General features: G+C 45.0%; 1 protein-coding gene across 1 annotated transcript in view; it reads right to left on the bottom strand.

Moving 5' to 3' along the window:
• Positions 1–6,846: 6,846 nt before the first annotated feature.
• Positions 6,847–19,230, bottom strand: part of LOC130088757 (urotensin-2 receptor) — a 35,063-nt gene continuing 22,679 nt past the window's right edge. The window contains exon 3 of the mRNA XM_056255725.1: positions 6,847–7,156. The gene's annotated coding sequence lies outside the window, so the exon portion shown is untranslated. The remainder of the gene's footprint in view (positions 7,157–19,230) is intronic.

The raw sequence follows: 19,230 nt of genomic DNA, 5'->3' as shown, positions 1-19,230 counted from the left end.
ATGCGTGCAGGTCCCCCACCCTCTTAACGGAGGCCAATGCAGTCAGAAGCGCTGTCTTCATAGATAGGAAGTTAAGCTCGACTGACTGCAAAGGCTCAAAGGGAGCACTACGCAGGGCAGTTAGGACCACTGCGAGGTCCCAAGAGGGTACGAGAGGAGGGCGAGGAGGATTCAGTCTCCTCGCTCCTCTCAGGAACCTGACGATCAGGTCATGCTTCCCCACCGACTTACCTTCTATAAGATCATGCTGTGCGGCAATAGCGGCGACATAGACCTTGAGGGTGGAGGGAGACAGCCTTCGCTCCAACCCCTCTTGAAGGAAGGAAAGCACGACGTTGATCGAACATCTCCGGGGGTCTTCTCGGTGAGAAGAGCACCAGTTGACGAAGAGGTTCCACTTCAACGCATAGAGGTGTCTCGTGGACGACGCTCTAGCGGAAGTGATGGTAGCCGCCACCGCTGGTGGCAGGGTACTCAAACCTGCCTCGTCCCGTCCAGGAGCCACACGTGGAGGTTCCAAAGATCGGGACGAGGGTGCCATAGGGTGCCCCGTCCCTGAGAAAGTAGGTCCTTCCTCAGAGGTATGGGCCAAGGAGGTGCTGTCGCGAGGAGTACAAGTTCGGAGAACCAGGTCCGGGTGGGCCAGTACGGCGCGACCAGAGTGACCTGCTCCTCGTCCTCCCTGACCTTGCGCAGGAGTTGCGCAAGAAGGCTCACTGGGGGAAACGCATATTTGCGGCCCCGCGGCCAGCTGTGCGCCAGAGCATCCGTGCCGAGCGTGCCCTCGGTCAGGGAATAATACTGGGCGCAATGGGTCGAGTCGTGAGAGGCAAACAGATCTATCTGTGCGTCCCCGAACTGGTCCCAAATCAGCTGAACCGTCTGGGGATGGAGTCGCCAATCTCCGGGGAGGGGCTGAAGCCGTGACAGCTCGTCGGCTGCACAGTTCAGGGCTCCAGGGATAAAAATGGCTCGAAGCGACCTCAGATGCTTCTGACTCCATAAGAGGAGGTGGCGGGCGAGTTGCGACATACGGCGGGAGCGCAGACCACCTTGACGGTTGATGTACGCTACGGTCGCGGTATTGTCTGATCGGACTAGTACATGCTGGCCCGAGAGCACGGCTCGGAAGCGGCGCAGGGCGAGCTGTACAGCCAGCAACTCGAGGCAATTGATGTGCCATAAGCGGTGGGGTCCTGTCCAGGAGCCCGCGGCAGCACGTCCATTGCACATGGCACCCCAGCCCGTGGTGGAGGCAGCGTGCCGTGTTGCCATGCCCACCTCGGGACTCGGTCGCGAAGCCAAAGCTGAAGCGGTCTCATATGAAGCAATCCGAGCGGCGTTGCCGCGGCTGCAGATGCCATATGCCCCAGGAGCCTCTGAAAAAGTTTCAGTGGAACCGCACTCTTGCCCTCGAACTGTCTCAGGCAAGTCAGCAGTGACTGCGCGCGCTCGCTCGTAAGCTGCGCGGACATGGCGACCGAGTCGATCTCCATACCGAGAAAAGAGATCCTCTGCGCGGGGCAAAGTTTGCTCTTCTCCCAGTTGACCCGAAGGCCCAAACGGGCTACATGGCGGAGTACCAAATCCCTGTGTTCGCAAAGCTGATCTCGAGAGTGAGCTAGAATCAGCCAGTCGTCGAGATAGTTCAGAATGCGAACCCCGTGTTCCCGGAGGGGAACAAGGGCTGCCTCGACGACCTTCGTAAAGACGCGAGGGGACAGGGCTAGCCCGAATGGGAGAACTGCGTACTGATATGCCTGACCCTCGAAAGCAAACCGAAGGAACGGTCTGTGTCGAGGGAGAATGGAGACATGAAAGTAGGCGTCCTTCAGGTCGATCGCTGCAAACCAATCCTGGTGCCGCACACATTCGAAAACGCGTTTGGCGGTGAGCATCTTGAACGGCAGCCTGTGAAGGGAGCGGTTCAGAACGCGCAGGTCCAGGATTGGCCGTAACCCACCGGTTTTCTTCGGGACAATGAAATACGGGCTGTAGAAGCCGGTCTTCATTTCGGCTGGAGGGACAGTCTCGATCGCACCCTTCCCCAGCAGGGTAGCAACCTCCGCTCTCATGATAGGGGCATTGCCACCGACCAAAGTGGAGCGGACTCCCCTGAAGCGGGGAGGAGACCGCGCGAACTGAATCGCGTAGCCGAGCCTGATCGTTCGTGCGACCCAGCGGGACAGGTTGGGAAGCTCTAGCCAGGCTCCCAAGGACTGAACCAGCGGGGTCATGCGAACCACAGACTTCCCGTCGGTGGGGCAGCGAGGCGGTATGACTGACCCAGACGTGGACGGCATAGCGGCCCGATGTGGGGGTGCAGTCATGAACCGCGCCCTGACAGAGGAGACCAGGGAAGGACGAACGTTCCACGGGGGTCTGCTCTGCCAGGGGTCTGGCGACAGAGGGGGATGAGAGCGGCACGGTCCGGGGACGGCGCGCACTGTCATCCGGCTCTGGGACAGAGGAGGACGAGGGGTGCACGGCCCGGGGGCGGCGCACCGTGTCGTCCAAGAACTCTGTATGCTCAGGGATGAATGTGTCACTTCTCTCAAGATTCTCCCCCGGCCCTCCACCGGGGGAAGGAGTGGTCCTGCTACCACCTCCTGAGAAGTGTACATCATCCCTGAGCAGCCCGTCTCAGGAGCGCCGCTTGACCCGGCCTTTAGCGGGGGGCGGGACTGGAGAGGGCTGGGGCGCCTTCCTACGGCCTCCTCCGCGACCGGGCCCGGGTGAAGGCTGCTGCTTGGGCCGGGCGGGAGGGGTGGGAGCCGTAGGAGGGCGCCCTCGGCGGGAAACAGACTGAGTATTCTGCCCGGTCGGCTGAGTGGAGGCAGCAGCGGGCCGTCGGGGCAGAATGTGCTTAATAGCCTCAGTCTGTTTCTGGGCAGTCGAGAACTGTTGGGCAAAATCCTCGACTGCACCGCCGAAAAGGCCATCTTGCGATATGGGGGTGTCGAGCAGCCGGGACCGCTCGGCATCCTCCACATCAGCAAGATTAAGCCAGAGGTGTCTCTCCTGGACCACGGCTGTGGACATCACCAAACCCAGGGAGCGTGCGGTCACCTTCGTCGCTCGGAGAGCAAGGTCGGTGGCGGCGCGCAGCTCATCGAAGAGCCCCGGGTCTGTCCTGCCCTCGTGCATGTCCCTGAGCATCTGGGCCTGGTAGACCTGCAGAATGGCCATGGCATGCAAAGAGGCGGCTGCCTGTCCCGCAGCTCTGTAGGACTTCGCCACTAACGCAGACGAGTACATACAGGCTTTGGATGGGTGCTTAGGCTCACCACGAGAAGAAGCGCTCTGAGGACACAGTTGCATCGCAACAGAGCGTTCAACCGGGGGGAGCCCAGTGTACCCACGGGCAGCGGCCTCATCGAGGGGAGGAAAGGCGGATGAAATCAGCGAGCGGTCACGGGAAGACATGGGAGTCTTCCAGGACTTCGAGATCTCATCATGCACGTCCGGGAAGAAAGGTATCGGGGCCTGACGCGGACGGGGGTCCGCAGCCTGACCCAAATACCAGTCATCCAGCCGCGAGCGCTCGGGGCAGGGCGGAGGGTTCCACTCTAACCCGATGCTCGCGGCGGCTCGAGACAGCATGGCCGTCATCTCTGGATCAGACTCTAGCACAACTGTATTCACACCCGAAGGTGGCAGCTGTGATGAGTCTTCACTTCCAGAAGACTCAGACCCACCTTGTGATGCTGCGATAGACATCGCGTCATCCTCTGGAGCGTCAAAGGAAACCCGCGGGACACCCGAAGATGATCCCGCCGGAATCCCCCGAACACTCACGGGTTGCAGCACTGGAGAGGATGCGGCTGGGCACGGACTGATAGTCGGCGCTTTGTTCCAAACCGTCATCCTCAGATCACCCTGGCCACCAGCCGAAGTACTAGCTCTATTTCTAGAGTCAGTAGATCGGGGTGTGGATGAGGGGACCCTCACTCTTGCGAGATCACCGAGTCTTGATCGTAATGCTGCGATGGTCATGTTCCCACAGAGAGAACATGAGTCATCCACGAGTGCTGCTCTAGCGTGATTAACGCCCAAACACACTATGCACCACTCGTGCCCATCAGAGTCATCAACGAGTCTACCGCAACCAGAAGTGCACGGGCGAGGCATCTTTAAAAAGACGTGCCGCGTGCAAGCTCTTTTGTGAGAAAAAGAAACTCTGACTGTGTTGAAGCGCCCGGGGAGAAACACACTCGCTGTCGAATCACGGACAGAAAAGCAGGAAGCGCGTCCTCGCCGGAGATCGCCGTCACACCAACACCAGAGAATCTCGCTCGTCTGCAGAACTGACAGTACAGGAATGGCTTGTGGAGCGAAGGATCACCTTGGCTCCGAAGCGAAAACATGCCGGTTTGCTGCCAGCGAGCTCCTTAAATACCCACGAGGTGGGGCGGTGCTACGCTATGCAAATTCCGCAGACCCATGGCATTTCTTTGCCATTGGCTCGTTTTGTAGTACTCGAAGTCGATTGGCTTTCTAAGCGAAACCCCCCATTCGTCGTCATCCGACGGAACTCGGAGTGACAACGAAAGGGAACTACTGGGAGGAAGGCTCTGGGGGGAAGAAGGCCTTGAAACTAAGATAAAAGCTAGTTCAGTCTGTCTGGGGGTGTGTCACTCTTCTGCACAGGGTAACAACTGTGTATTAGACTGCTCCTATTCTTGCAAGAATAAATACTTCTATTTTATATAATTTGACTCTGAGTGTCTCTTACGCAGTGATGTTTGTTTGAGATGAGTTTTTGCCACAACAAAACAACAATCGATTATGGGAATTTTTCTAAATTGACATCCCTGATTGAAATATTGATATTTTGACAACACTACTTGTTGTTGATAACTTATAGCGCCCCCTGCTATGCATTTAAGAGGTTATAACCTCTTAAATCCATAGCAGGGGGCGCTATAAGTTATCACATTACCAAACACTTGCTCGACCAACACAAAATGGGTGTCGTTTTAAAGCGTAGATGCTTGGCTTTACAGTGAATATATCTATGCTGTAACTTAACATTTAAATTTGCTGAAATATTAGAAGTTCTCTATTTTCATAGTGTGAAAAAATAACTGCTTTTCATGAAAATGTGATCTGTAAAATCATTGTGCATACCTGATAGAATTGTGTCATATATTGTTGTAAAGTTCACAACTAGCAGAATACAACAAGCATATTTGTTTCAGTTAGAGACCAAACTATACCAAGCCACAGTATATACACAAGATGCGTTTGCGCCACGTTTTTGTTTGTAACTTCACAAAACTTTAGTAAACCATAAGTAGATCACATATCTTTATTTAGAGCAGGTGGTCTCAAATGAGCCCAAACACAACATAAGACAATGCGTAGATCACGGAGTGACATGGCATGCTGCTTGGGTAAAGCTATAGGACTTCCAGGATTCGATCGTGTCGATTTTCCAACGTCATTTGAAAGTTCAACCAATGGAAACTGGCACTGAATTCGGAACCACATAGTAGTATCCTACTCGTACTACGATTACTATGGCAGACATAGTGAGAGTAGTACTGTTTCGAATTCAGCAATGCGGTTTTTATGGCAGTTTTCCCCGTGGAATCGGAAACGGTATCGAATATTATTATTTTCCAAGTTATCGTATCGAAGTTAGAAATTCCAGTATTGTGACAACACTACCTCCAAAGACCTCAGTTCTAATATTACAGTAATATTGCTGCAATGTTTGTTTTGTTGCTAGACTGATTGTGTTGTACACTGTAGCTTTTTTCTTAGCTGAAGCTTTACGATAATTCCAACTCAAATCAAAATTTCATGTCCATGTTGTGAACACACATGAATTAAAAGTGAACAATAGTACTTTTAAAATTAAATTAGCATTAACCTAGATTAAAATGTTTATTATTAGTTTATGATAGTTAATGCATACTTAAAGCAGTTTTATAAATATCATTAAGGAATTAAACCTTATTGTAACGTGTTACCAAGTTTTGTTAAACTCTCTGTACAAAAACAAAACAGGCATTCCACAGATTCAACATACCGAAGCAACATACAAACTTTGGGCAGTACTTTCCTGTTTATCTTTTGTGTAAAACAAATAGAGAGTCCAACAATAATAAGCGCCATTGTGCATTAAGATAAATAATCTATTCCTTTGGAGTCAGGAAACTAAAGTTGCCAAGATGGTGAGTTTCACTCTGCAATGCTCATATTGTGTGCATTGTGTGTATCCTATATGTGTCCAGGCCTTCCATTTGGATGGTTTCTGACTTGTCAGAATGGACAGTATAAATGTCCAACTCATTAGAAGTCAAAGCCAGGCATCCTTTGGATTGTAGTTTGGAGGAACCGCTCTCAGGTCAGTCTGAGGTCAACGCAAACCCTCCAGTCTTGTCGGCCTCAAGGAAATAGGATGTAGGAGACAGAATCCTCAGTGATCAGAGAGAATCCATTTGACTGGCTCGAGGAATAGAATAAAGTACTCTGAAAAAATAAAAGGGTGCGCAGAAGGGAAGGGTACCATGACTGCATTGCCATGGCTGCAATGTAGTACTCTACAATGAAGATAATCAAATCATCAAAGGCAAATCATATAGAATAGGTCAAACGCAGCCAAAATGATCAAAATAGAGCAAGAATATTTTCATAAATATGAGAGAAACTGATTTTGAGTCATGTTAGGAAAGATAATGCAGTTGGTAGATATTATTGCAGTTGTTTGAAGAAAATTATTCTCATCATAGTGAGTCACTAGGGAGAGGTGGAGATGAAATTTCTCACGCTTTTCTCTTGGCTATTGACTTGCTTTGAAATCTGATCCTTAATGACAAAGTTTGACAGATGATCAAAAAAATAAATATATAAAAATAACCCAGTTCACAGTAATAATAGCCCAAAGTTTGAGAAAAACGATGAACTGGGAATTGTTTCTTCCCTCTTAAAGGTCATCCAGGATTGAAACGAATCAACAGGTGAGGTGGCGGCAACTCCAACTCCACATTGGCCTCTTAATGTTGGGATACTCCTTGTGCAGTGACTTGCTTTTCTTCTCTTGCCCACTGTGCTCTTCCTTTACTCTCCCCTCTTCTGTTTGGAGGAGGGAGTTACCAGCCGTCTTGGCTTGCTTTGCTCTTGTCTTGCCCCAGACAGTCATCTTTCCCTGTAACGGCAGCAGAACAACCAGTTAAACTATGTGGAGCTGATTTGGCAGATAAACATGCTCTTAGTCTGTCGGTTCGTGCTAACCTAGACCACACTCCCATATGGTCAGGTTTTGAACAGAAGGGAGAAAGAACAAGAACAGTATGTGACTGTGCAAACTCTTTGCTCTGTGTGGAATTGATTAAGCAGTGCATGGGGGCCAAGACTCCTGCTTTATCTAGCTTACATTTTCCTATTACCTATTACGGTAGTGCTCGATTACTAGAATGCACTGCTTACAGGGTTTGATCCATAAAAATGGTGGTTTATAGATTCTGGCCTCTAATACAGCAAAAATGTATCATTTGCTTCACTTTCAACTTGCTTCAGTATTCAGTATTATAGTCAGTCAAGTCAAGTCAAGTCATCTTCATTTATATAGCGCTTTTAACAATGGAGATTGTTTCAAAGCAGCTTTACAGAGATAAACATACAATTTACGGTAACAGAGATTGTTTTGGCTTTATAGCGATTTTGAATAATGTTATTTCCGGCTAAAGTTGGTTTTGATTGATTCACTTCCAGCAAAATTATCATTTGTTATTACATTAGGGGCCACTAAGACGACGGCGTTCTCTCTAAACAGACTTTAAACGCGAACCTGTGACCGGATGGCGTTCACATGCGCATTAAAAATTGATTCTATAGTTATATTCGTTTGAATATGTGTGCGCAGGTTTGTAATTTCCCTACCAACCATGCCTAAACAAACTACTTGTCTTGCCTATAAATTTGATACAGAATTTTATTTATCACTTCGGGGTACGCAAACCGGATTTTCAACAACGCTTTATCTGTAGAGTGGGAAAGGGATCCTCCATAGGGAGAGGATAGTTGACACTTCAGCACTGCATTGTCATCGGGTCCAGGCGAATCTCCTTCGTCAGATCTGGATCCGGCCTGGATCCGGCATGCTGCAGGAAAACCTCGGGATAAACAAAGACACTAAAGTTAGCGTAGATGCCATTCTTCTTATGATGTAACGAGTACATCTGGATTTAAGGGAAGTGTTCCCAGTTCCGACTGACCTAATCTATGCAGCCTAACATTTAATTATAGAAGTCGATAATGTATTATGTGTATGCCAGGTCAAAGAGATGTGTTTTTAGTCTAGCTTTGAACTGACAGAGTGTGTCTGCTTCCCGGACAATGGTAGGAAGACTGTTCCAAAGTTTTGGTGCTAAATAGGAAAAGGATCTCCCGCCAGCAGTCGATTTTGATATTCTAGGTATTATCAACTGGCCGGAATTTTGAGATCACAATAGACGTGAAGGACTATAATACTTTAAAAGCTCGCTCAAGTACTGCGGAGCTAAACCATTTAGTGCTTTGTAAGTAATCAACAATATTTTAAAATTTATACGATGTTTAATAGGCAGCCAATGCAGTGTTGACAGAACCGGGCTAATATGGTCATATTTCCTGGTTCTGGTAAGAACTCGAGCTGCTGCGTTTGAACTAGCTGTAGTTTGTTTATTAAGCGTACAGGGCAACCACCCAGTAGAGCATTACAATAATCTTGCCTTGATGTCATGAACGCATGAACTAATTGTTCGTTAGTGAGAGCATATGGCGTAATTTAGATATGTTTTTAAGATGGAAAAATGCGGTTTTACAGATACTAGACACGTGACTTTCAAATGAGAGATTGGTATCAAAGAGCACACCCAGGTTCCTAACCGACGACGAGGACTTAACAGAGCAGCCATTATAGAGGTCTGGCTCTGCAATGGCATTTTCCAATCTGCAAACTGTTTGAGAACAATGGCATTGCAAACGACAAGATTTACTTGCCATCTGAATTACAAAGAGCAATAAATGCCTGTTTTTATCCAATTATCCAGAGGCATTTAGATGATGTTTGTAGTTGGCTGAGGTTTTCTCTGTTGCTAACCTTATAATGAAAGAAAACTATCTTTAAAAAAAAAATTCAAATAGTTCTGAAGAAGTACGGAAAAAGAATAATTATTAGAGTACTCCAGTTCTTTGGTGACCATATTGCCCCCTCACAGACAAGTCATAACCTACCATATTGAGTCCAGTCCCACAGCTTTGTTTGCATATAAACCTGAGAATAGTGTGGAATCAAACACCTTTGTGTCACGATTGCGGGCTTGTCCCATTGCCCAGGGAGGTGCTGACACACAGCAGCTGGTGTATGCAGTGTCTTGTCATGACATGAGTTAAAATCTTCCATAACCTTTGAAGCTATCAGAAGGTGAGATATGTGCTTTAAATAACACAGTAATGATAGAACGATCTATTCAGCTGCTTCAAAGATTTGTTGACCTAGTGAACTGAGAACCGGTTGCCTCTGTGTATTTGTGCAAGCACTGCTCACTCAAATACTTGACTGTGTTTTGAAGGTCATTTCAGTAGTATAATATTAAACATTAAACTTCATTACATTTTTCCCATTAATCTACACTTGAATATTTATTTTAACACTGCATAGCAATATTTTTACAGTATAGCATCTTTTCAATTATGTAAATAGAAGACTGCATCCACATATATCTTATTATACAACAGTTAGTTTCGGTCCCCGAATTTTATTGGCAGAGTGAAGTTCCACTGTGTTTGCAGGTTCCTGACAGGCATTGACTCTTTCTCCATGCAGGTTACATCAATATAGACCTTAGTCAGGTTAGACGCCATATTGAATTGAATGTAGAGGAAAACAAGGCTGTGATGGATAGATTTACAGTATTTACAATGGCAAGCACTGTCCAAAGTTCATAGATCATGTAATTTGAATGTAACTTGCAACTTTTAAAACTGTTTTATGGAGTTTTTGTCTACTGGAAGGTTTTTTTTTTCCTGCAAGATGTTTTGTCAGCTGAGCAATCAGTATTTTATCAAACAGCAGTACAATCCATTGAACGCACTGTAATTCTATACCTCATAGCCTCATTTTCATTTGTGTCAAAAATTAAATATGGTGATCCCCTATCTAAGGGCTATACCAGTAGGTGGCTGTCTTTATGACTACGTCCTTGAATCTCATTCAACCTATTTGTTAGTTTAACAACACTGATTAAGGAATGAAACACGTTAATGGCTTTTTGAGTGTGATATTGATTTATTCTGTTAATCTATTAGTTCAAAAACTGATTCAGTCAGAAATGACAGTGACTTGCTTAATGAGTGAGTCATTGAATCATTTAGTTAAAGGACAAGTTCGGTATTTTACACTTAAAGCCCTGTTTTAAAGGGGTCATATAATGCCATTTTTGTACAAGTTATTATGAATCTTTAGGGTCTAAATGAAAACTTTGTAATATACTTTTATTAAAAATTCTCATTAGTATTGTAAGAAAACACTAGCCTGGGAAAACCCAGACAACTTCCGGCAAATTTAGATTTGCTCTGAAAGTTAGTCTGGCAAAGAGCTCATTCAAACCCATTTCTAATCCGTTGAAATCGCGGCACCAATCAGAAACGTTGGGGCGGGCTTTACATGATGACGATAGCGCTGGGATTTTGAAGGAGATTTTGTAGCCTACATTGCAAAGATGGATGCCGCCGTCGAACATCACTCGTTCGAATCAGCTATCGCGTCTGTTTTAAACGATTTGAACGTTTCCTTTTTGTTAAAAACCGAGCAAAGAACAACACTCGGAGATTCTCCGCCGCTCTGCATACGTCATCTCCTTCATCGCTCTGATTGGTTTTAGGTCTATCCGCGACGTCCGTTGGTGATGCCCCTCTGGAAATGATTTGTCTATGACGCTTTGCCAGACCATAACTCAGTTACAACTGAGAATGGTCTGGTTTTAACCAGGCTAAGAAAACACAAATTTTACCTGGTCAAAAACAGCTCTGTTTTCAGCACGCCGTTTCAGTGCATATGCCTTTAAATTATAATGAGCTTCGCTCACTCTGCCCCTCTGTCACCACAGAAACCGAAAATTCTCGGGCTAGCAGCATGTGTCCAAATTTCAATCTTAACCGTTCTATTTCATCAGAAACGATCTTAAAACAGGGCTTTAAGTGTAAAATACCGAACTTGTCCTTTAACCAATTCGTTAAAAAAGGCACCCATGTACCCAGATTTGCACAAACACTATATTAATATTGCACTGTTTGTATATTTGTAATTTATATTTGTAATTTACGTTTTTTTTTTTTTTTTTTTTGCATTTCAGGATGGAAAAGCAAAGTAAGAATTTCATTGTACAGGGAACTGTGCATATCATAATAAACTCTTTTAACTTTGAAAACACACCAATTTATTCAGAAAGGAAAAACAACAATTGATTATGCTTTAATAATAATACTACTACTTATAATAATTCATTACATTTTATGGCGCTTTTCTGGGTACTCAAAGGGCTTTACATGGAAGGGGGGAATCTTCTCAACCACTACTACCAATGTGCAGCGTCCACCTGGATGATTCAACAGCAGCTATATTGTGCCAGAATGTCCACCACACACCAGCTTATTGGTGGAGAGGGGACAGAGTTATGAAGCCAGGATGATTAGGAATGAGCCGCATCGTGACTGAATACCAGACCACTCCAAGAAAAGTGGTCTTCTGTACTAGAGAAAGCACACTCTTCTTGGCATTGAGCCTCAACCGGGGTAAGAGAGCTAGACCGAAAGGAAGTGCCTGATACTGGTGTTCTTTGCCCCTGAAAAAAAACCTCAGGAACCTCCTGTGCTGAGGGAGGATGGAGATATGGAAGTATGCGTCTTTCAGATCTATCGTGACAAACCAGTCCTCGGATCTGGTTTGAGTCACGGTCTGTTTGAGTGTCAGCATCTTGGACTTGTTTTCCAGCACCGAACACTCCAACAGATGAAGATCTAGAATATGACGCAGTTCTCCATCCTTTTTTGGAAAAATGAGATAACGGCTGTAAAGATCCGATGCAATGTTGGGTGAGTACACCTGCTCTATAGCTTTCTTTGCTAACAGGGCCTTTACCTCTTGCTCCATTACCAGAGCTTGGGATGCACTAACGTGAGCAACACCCCGTTGTAGCCTGGAGGACGAGAACCAAACTGGAATCTGCCTCTTACTACTATCTGCAGGACCCATAGAGATATATTTGGCAGTAGCTTCCGCGCTGCCAGAAAATCTACCAAGGGAACCAGCCCCTCGAGGCTGGCCTCTGGTGTAGTTGAGACAACCTGATGCATACTGGCAGGAACTACCCGAACTGACTTTTTTCGAACCCCCCTCAGAGGGCGCGAGTCTGACGCAATGTCGAGTCGACGCTGCGCCAGAAGCTCACTGGAGATCGCTGTGCCCCGAAGCTCCAAGGGTGGCGGGGTTGACAGAACGATCCCCTGAGGGCACCGAGATGGAACGGGCACCGTATAATGATATGTACACCGCTCCACCCCGGTTGAGTCTGCCCTCACTGGTCTGATGCCGGTGGCGACATTTCTTTTGAGCCGAAGCCTTCTCAGCGTGAAGAACGGCCCTCTGAACCGGCTTCTGCTTCAAAGGCTTTGGCTGCTGTGGTGCGTATGAGAAACTAGACGGCTGGAGCTGCTCACGCCCAGCAGCCCCAGTGGGTTGGACATAGCGAGGAAGAGATTTCTTAACCTCCTCTGACTGTAATTTGGCCTCCTGGAGACTCTCGACGACCGAAATAACCGAGTCGCCGAAGAGACCAGAAGGATTGATAGGAGCATCAAGAAAGAAAGCTGTATCTTTCTCCTTGATGTCTGTCAAATTGAGCCAGACGTGTCTCTCAGTGGCCACAAGGGCTGCCATAGACCCCCCGATTGCTCAGGCGGTCTCCTTAATAGCCCTGAGAGATAAATCTGTGGCCCGACAAAGTTCCCAAACTCCATCGGGCTTAACTCCCTCACTTCTCTCCAGATCCCCCAGCAGGTCAGCCTGATATGCTTGTAGCACTGCCATAGTGTGCAAGCAGGCTCCGGCTTGACCCACTGCCGAATATGCTTTTCCCACTAGATTAGAAGTAGTTTTCTTTAATGGTTTTGTGAGAGAAGCCGGCGCCTTCAGGGACGATGCTGAACCGGGAGACAGATAGCTCGCAAGCGTCTGTTCTACCCGGGGCATTGCCCCATATATCCACACTCTCTCAACCCCCTAATATTTGAATATACTTGACCTTGGGGGCTGAAACAAGATGAGTAAGGCTTTTCCCATGATCTATACAGCTCGCTGTGCAGATCGGGAAAAAATGGAAGGCCCCGTGATGGAGGTGAAACAATAGAGGGAAGGAAGCGCCCCTTTTCTCTGCTGGCCATTCAATATTTAATTTATCTACAGCCTTAGTAATCACCTCCACCAGCTCCTCATACGCTGGGGAAAGAGATGGTGAATCCGTTCCCCCCGTGATTGTGTCACTTTCAATGCCCAGCACATCTACCTCCTCGGAGGTAGAGCACTGAAGCATTGGTCTCTCTCTCCCCGACGGAAGAAACCACGGTGCGGGCTTCCGAGACCGGAGAGAGAGCAATGGATCCCTCGGGAAAGGGAGGAGAAAAGATCCTCGGACCCGTCTCCAACCCCGTAAAGAGATCCATTTGCGATCCCCAGGAATGCATTGATCGTGCTGCCTCGGCAGATGCGGGTCCTGCACCCTGAGAACCGCGAACCTGAACACTTTCCTCGAAAAGTGACCGGCGGGAGCGGAGCATGCGAAGCAAAAGCTTCTCACAATGTTGCCACCTCGAAGGCTGATACCACATTCTCCACTCCCAAACACATCACACAAAGCTTGTGTGTGTCCCCACTCGTTAAATAACGCAAGCAGGGAGAAACACAGAGTCTGTGCATGTTTCGCCATAGTGTTTAGATATATATATATATATATATATATATATATATATATATATATATATATATATATATATATATATATATATATATATATATATATATATATATGTATATATATATCAGACAGACAACAGTAAATATAACAGATTGACACAGATGAGGCAACAGAAGCTAATGCCGGTTTGCACCGGATGCGCTTTATCTCTTCCTGCTGATGACGTCACCCGCCCGTGACGCTCATTCTTTCCATTGTACTAGTTGACATAGATGCTTCAGACGCATTCACGCTGGAGGCGTTCCCAAAGCGTCATTGACGCATCGCGCGTTCCCTCGAAAGGGAACTAGACGAAGTAAGTGGAAATACTGTCTAAAAAGTAATTTTCTCATTGTTAACTTCTTGTTTATTTAATTGTTGTAGTATAATTAGCAGTATAACACTCTTGCTAATGTGCTATTTCTTACATAAAAACACCTAAAATAATATGGCAACACAGCAGAAACAACACAAATCATAACTTGCAAGTAAGTGAAGTAAATGATTTTAACCCTAAATCAGAGGGGTATGTGCAGCTGTCAGTGGCCATTTAGGCTATTACTTTGGGCAATAAAAGAATCACGAAGGTCCTCATCCGAGGAATTATCACAGTGGGATTTCAGCAAGGTGACATCTGCCGGACAGACCAGCTGCGCACAGCCCTACCGATCACAGATTAGCAGACAGATTGTTTACACTGCAATCAATCTCCAACTGTTTGAATTCCATTAGCTGTGCAACGGGCTTCCCAAAAATCTCTGAGATCCTACCAACCAAAATCATGTCATGTCCAAAAATGTCCCTTCTAAATGTTTTCCTCTTAACACCTACAATAAATTGCATATCTGCCACTAACCATTTTGTGTATATTCATTCACCAGACACATTCTCCATTAGTTCTTGTTTAGATTTTCAAAAATAGACCTCTCCTGATGTGCAATAAGCAAATTTTCTCCAGAAAAGGCAAGAACAGGAAGAAGACATCATTATATGCCAGCAGTCATTAGAAATGAACCCAAAATAAATGAAGCTTGTGCTCATTATAAACAGAATGACTTTGCATCAGGGCCAGAAGATCAGGGGCTGAGCAGCCAGGCAGAACAGCCCACAATCTCCTTACTGTGATTACTAGGAAATAGAGAAGAAATGTCATCACTGGGTGAAAGAAAGAGGGGAAAAATCCAATATATTAGATTTAGTCAGGCACCAAGCATCATCTGGCCTGTTAGCACCTATAGCAGCATTCTATGAGTGATGCCCTGAATTCTGAGTATATTCTGGTCGGACAAAATTCAACCGCTTTAGGGCGGTTGTAATTTTGTACGGCCCTTTCACGCTACTTTAAGTCAATCCAATCACTAGTGAAAATACAATACAAAACGAAAATGTGGAAAAAAGCTTTTGACAATCTCCATTTCCAGGAGCACAGCTGACGCACCACTTTGCTTCTTGGGCTTTGGCTAATGCAGTGATTACTGTTTAAGAGCCATTCCAATTGACATGAATTCTCACTCCAAGCTTTTGTTGTTTGAGTTCAAAACTGTTTGTATACTAAATAAATATAAAGCTTAGTACACTTTGTTTTCTTACTAAATATGCCTAATTATTTATTAGGCATGTTTTATCCTATGCAACTTAACATAGGCCTAAATTTCCTACAGTATATGGACAGTCTCATCTGGCTTCAAAGCGCAATGGAAATAAGATATCCTTTTAATGTTCTAGATTATAGATCCCACTCTTTTGGGGTTTGAATGTAACCTGACTCCGCCAGATGGATTTGCTCCGCATATCCATCTGGAAACCTTCCGTTGAAGTAGTTTTGGTAAGGGGCGAAAATACTGGTTAGCTGATTGGCCTATGTTGGTGATAGACGGGCCAAATCAACCAATCAGATCAACGAAGCATATGACGTACTAACAGAGCGTATCTTTTCCTCTGAGAAAAGCCTCCAGAGCAGTGTTTTGCTCTTCTTTCAGTGAAGAAATACTCTGTAATTCCGATAAAACTTGCTCGATAGCCACGCTGATGCTAGTTTCATCCGCTGAAGCCGACATGTTCTTTAGACTGAACTGACGCGCTTCTCGTTGCGTCACACCTCAACCCGCCTCAAAGCCATCGTGATTGGACGTTCGTTTGGTGAACTGCTCCCAAATTTTCTTTAACGGAAAGTATCCAGACTGATCTGCGAGTGAAACCTTGAAAGCTCGCGAGATCAGGATGGTCTCACGAGGCTAGTTTGAATGCACTGCATTTGTAATTCTTTCACCATCAAAAAGTTGTGTTTATAAAGAAATGAATAGTACTTTTAAAAATATGTTTAAATGTAAATTCAAATGAGATGTAGCCTCCAGTCATATCAGTAGCCTAATTAAAGCCGTTTTATTTTCCATGCAAAAGGATTTAAAACAGTAAGAATGTTAAGACAACCTTTAATTACCATTGTTTGACTTCAAAGTCATTTATTTTCAAATGAACCAGAATGCTCTGCACTTGTATTTGCTATCTGTCCTCCCTGTTCTTCTCTGTGCTTTGTACTTATTTGTACACGTTTATAGGTCACAAAATGTCTTATTTCTATTTCAATACCAGGCCGATATAATCCTGTTTAACTGCCACCCTGATTAATTCCCCAACAACAATGAAAAGCACTGGCTGATTATAAAAAAAACAATGCAATGGAGAGAATATGTATGTTTTGGGGATAGTCTTTTTAGGATATTTTCAGTGGTGTTAGTCACCAAGGTTTTCTGCTTTCTCTCTCATTGCCTTCAGGATAAGCCTGTTTGATTTACCTCTCATTTATCTGCTGAGAATTTAAGGAAATTAAAATAGGAATCTGTGAAAAATATGGGGGAAAATACATAAAAAGTTATTGTTCTGTGGTCTGATTGATGGTCTAATGCATTGGACTAGTAAATCTATTGTGTTGTTTCTGATTAAATCAAGCTGTTGGAATATAGTGTTTGGCTGGCAGTGGAAAACCATAATACAGTGCATTATGGTGCGGTCTGTGGAATGACCTGAAATGCTTTGTAAATCAGTGAGATGTAGACAGCAAGAGGCAGACTAGAAACTGAGGGCAGGGCAACCAGCCAGAGAGCACATAAGCAGCAATCGAATGTCAACAGGTGCCATGGTTCTCTCTCTCTCATTGTCCTTATCAGTTGTGCTCCATCTATCGTGTACCGGGCACAGTAATCCTGGCCAGTACACCCCTGAAGCATGCCATCTGAATAGTACAGTATTGCCAAAGCTTCCTCATCAGAGTGATTTCATTTGCAGGTTAGCAGGGAGGAACAGTGTATAATGCAAAAGCCCATTAAGCAGGATTTCTAAATTGACGGTATTATTAGTATTATATATGTTACACATCCTCCTGATATAGAGATGGCAGGTTGGGTGAAGTGTTCGTACCACTTCACTTTGTCATGAAACCTGGCTTCCATGATCACCTCCATCCCATTCTCATTTCAGTTAATCCCAGTGAGTTTCATCCCCTGCTTATCGGTGTACTGCAGGGCACTTCTCCTCTACACAGGCCTGTGTCTTTAGTTAAGCGCTGAACAGAATTGGATACTTTGTGATGATGTGTGTCGAGACCCCTAGGTTGCTGGGTGACACTGTGTGATTCAGTCACATTTTATTTTCCAGTCACCATGAAAGACAGACATCTCAAAGGGTGCCTTTTCCCTGACAGTTTTGTGCATGCGAGATGTTTGTTATAAATGCTATATTGGAACTGTTTGGGGCATCTGGTGTCCTCAGACTAAGTGATTTTTTGGGCCCAGTGTGAAATCTCTTTTACAAGAAATTTAAAGGGAGAGAATATATTTTGACTTTTTTTTTTCTTTTTTTTTTGTCCATACAATGAAAGTCTATAGTATGTTGTTTGGACTCCTTAATTGGAGGATTAAATTATGATATACTTTTAGTTTTTGAGTGAACTAACCCATAAAGTTTGCATTAGAAAAAGGCAAACTTAATCTAAAATCTAAAACTGTTCGAAAGCTTGAGGTTGGTAAAACATTTTTTTTTTTTGAATGTTTATGCTCACCAAAGCTGCATTTATTGACTGCATGCAACAATACAAGAAAAACCGCAACATTGTGAAATATCATTGCAATTTAAAGCTGCAGTCCGTATCTTTTCCTCTTTGTCGCCTTCTCTCTGTTCGAAATCTGTAACTGCAGTGATTCGCGGAATTATCATCTTTACGTGGGTTGTAAATCGGCATGAAACAGCGCGGATGAACACAGTGCTTTGAGGCGAGTGCTGCTGTCAGTCACCGCGCTGTGTGGATACTGTCATACAGAATCACAGATTCACTTTTTGAAAGTTTGACCAACATAAGAATTTTCATAAGAAAATGTCTTCTGAACAAGTAAGTAAAATCCATTTTTGTTCTGACCAACTAAGAGCATTCGACATGATAAGCTTCGTTAGATTTAATCAACGTGATTTACAGCAACCGGGCAAATTATAGCCTACTTTGTTCTCAAATTGTTCATGTTAACAACATCAGCATTGCCTGACTAATGTTGAATTTAATGTGTTTTATGGTTAGCAGCTACCTGCGTAGTTCAGAATTCATATTCTCCATAATAGCAAAACGAGAAAGGCACAACAAAGGAAACTCCATAACTGTGTGAATTAAGAAAACGTACTGTTACACGATTGAACTATTGAAATGTCTTACTTGTTCAGCAGAAAAAAGCCGTCTCTTCTTCTGTTTTGAACCCCTTCAAAACACGGAGTTCACGCACTTTTCAAAAGCCCCACTGATGTTTAAATCCTTGTGTTCGCATGAGACGGTTTCTTTCTCTTTCTCTAGCCACCTTAAATCCGAAGTACGAAGTCTTTTGGGTTTTATAACTGCTGAATCTCCAGTTGACACTGATGATTGTTGTTTGGATCTTTCTGGATGCCATAAGTTTAATTATGTAAAGTGCTGCGAGAAAAGCCTATACATCTAAACATCTCGTCACGCGCAGTATAGCCGGCTAGCCGAAACTCCTTCTTTGTGTGTACGGGTGTGACGTCATGACGCAAAGACATGCTCGAATTTCCCGCGGAAACCCACCAGTACCACTGGAATTAAAATCATTATTACAAGCTAACCGTTTTGAATCTAGCTATGGCAAGCAGATCGTTTTGACCACTGGCAGAATAAGTTTTTTTTAATATAATTATTTTGGATTATTTTTTACTTAAAAAAGTTACGGACTGG

The sequence above is a fragment of the Rhinichthys klamathensis genome, unplaced genomic scaffold (assembly GCF_029890125.1).
Source record: "Rhinichthys klamathensis goyatoka isolate OS25496 unplaced genomic scaffold, OSU_Roscu_1.1 h1tg000121l_1, whole genome shotgun sequence".
NCBI classification, from domain to species: Eukaryota; Metazoa; Chordata; class Actinopteri; order Cypriniformes; family Leuciscidae; genus Rhinichthys; species Rhinichthys klamathensis.
The sequence above is the reverse complement of the archived record's forward strand: the minus strand, read 5'-3'. Positions and strand labels throughout refer to the sequence as shown.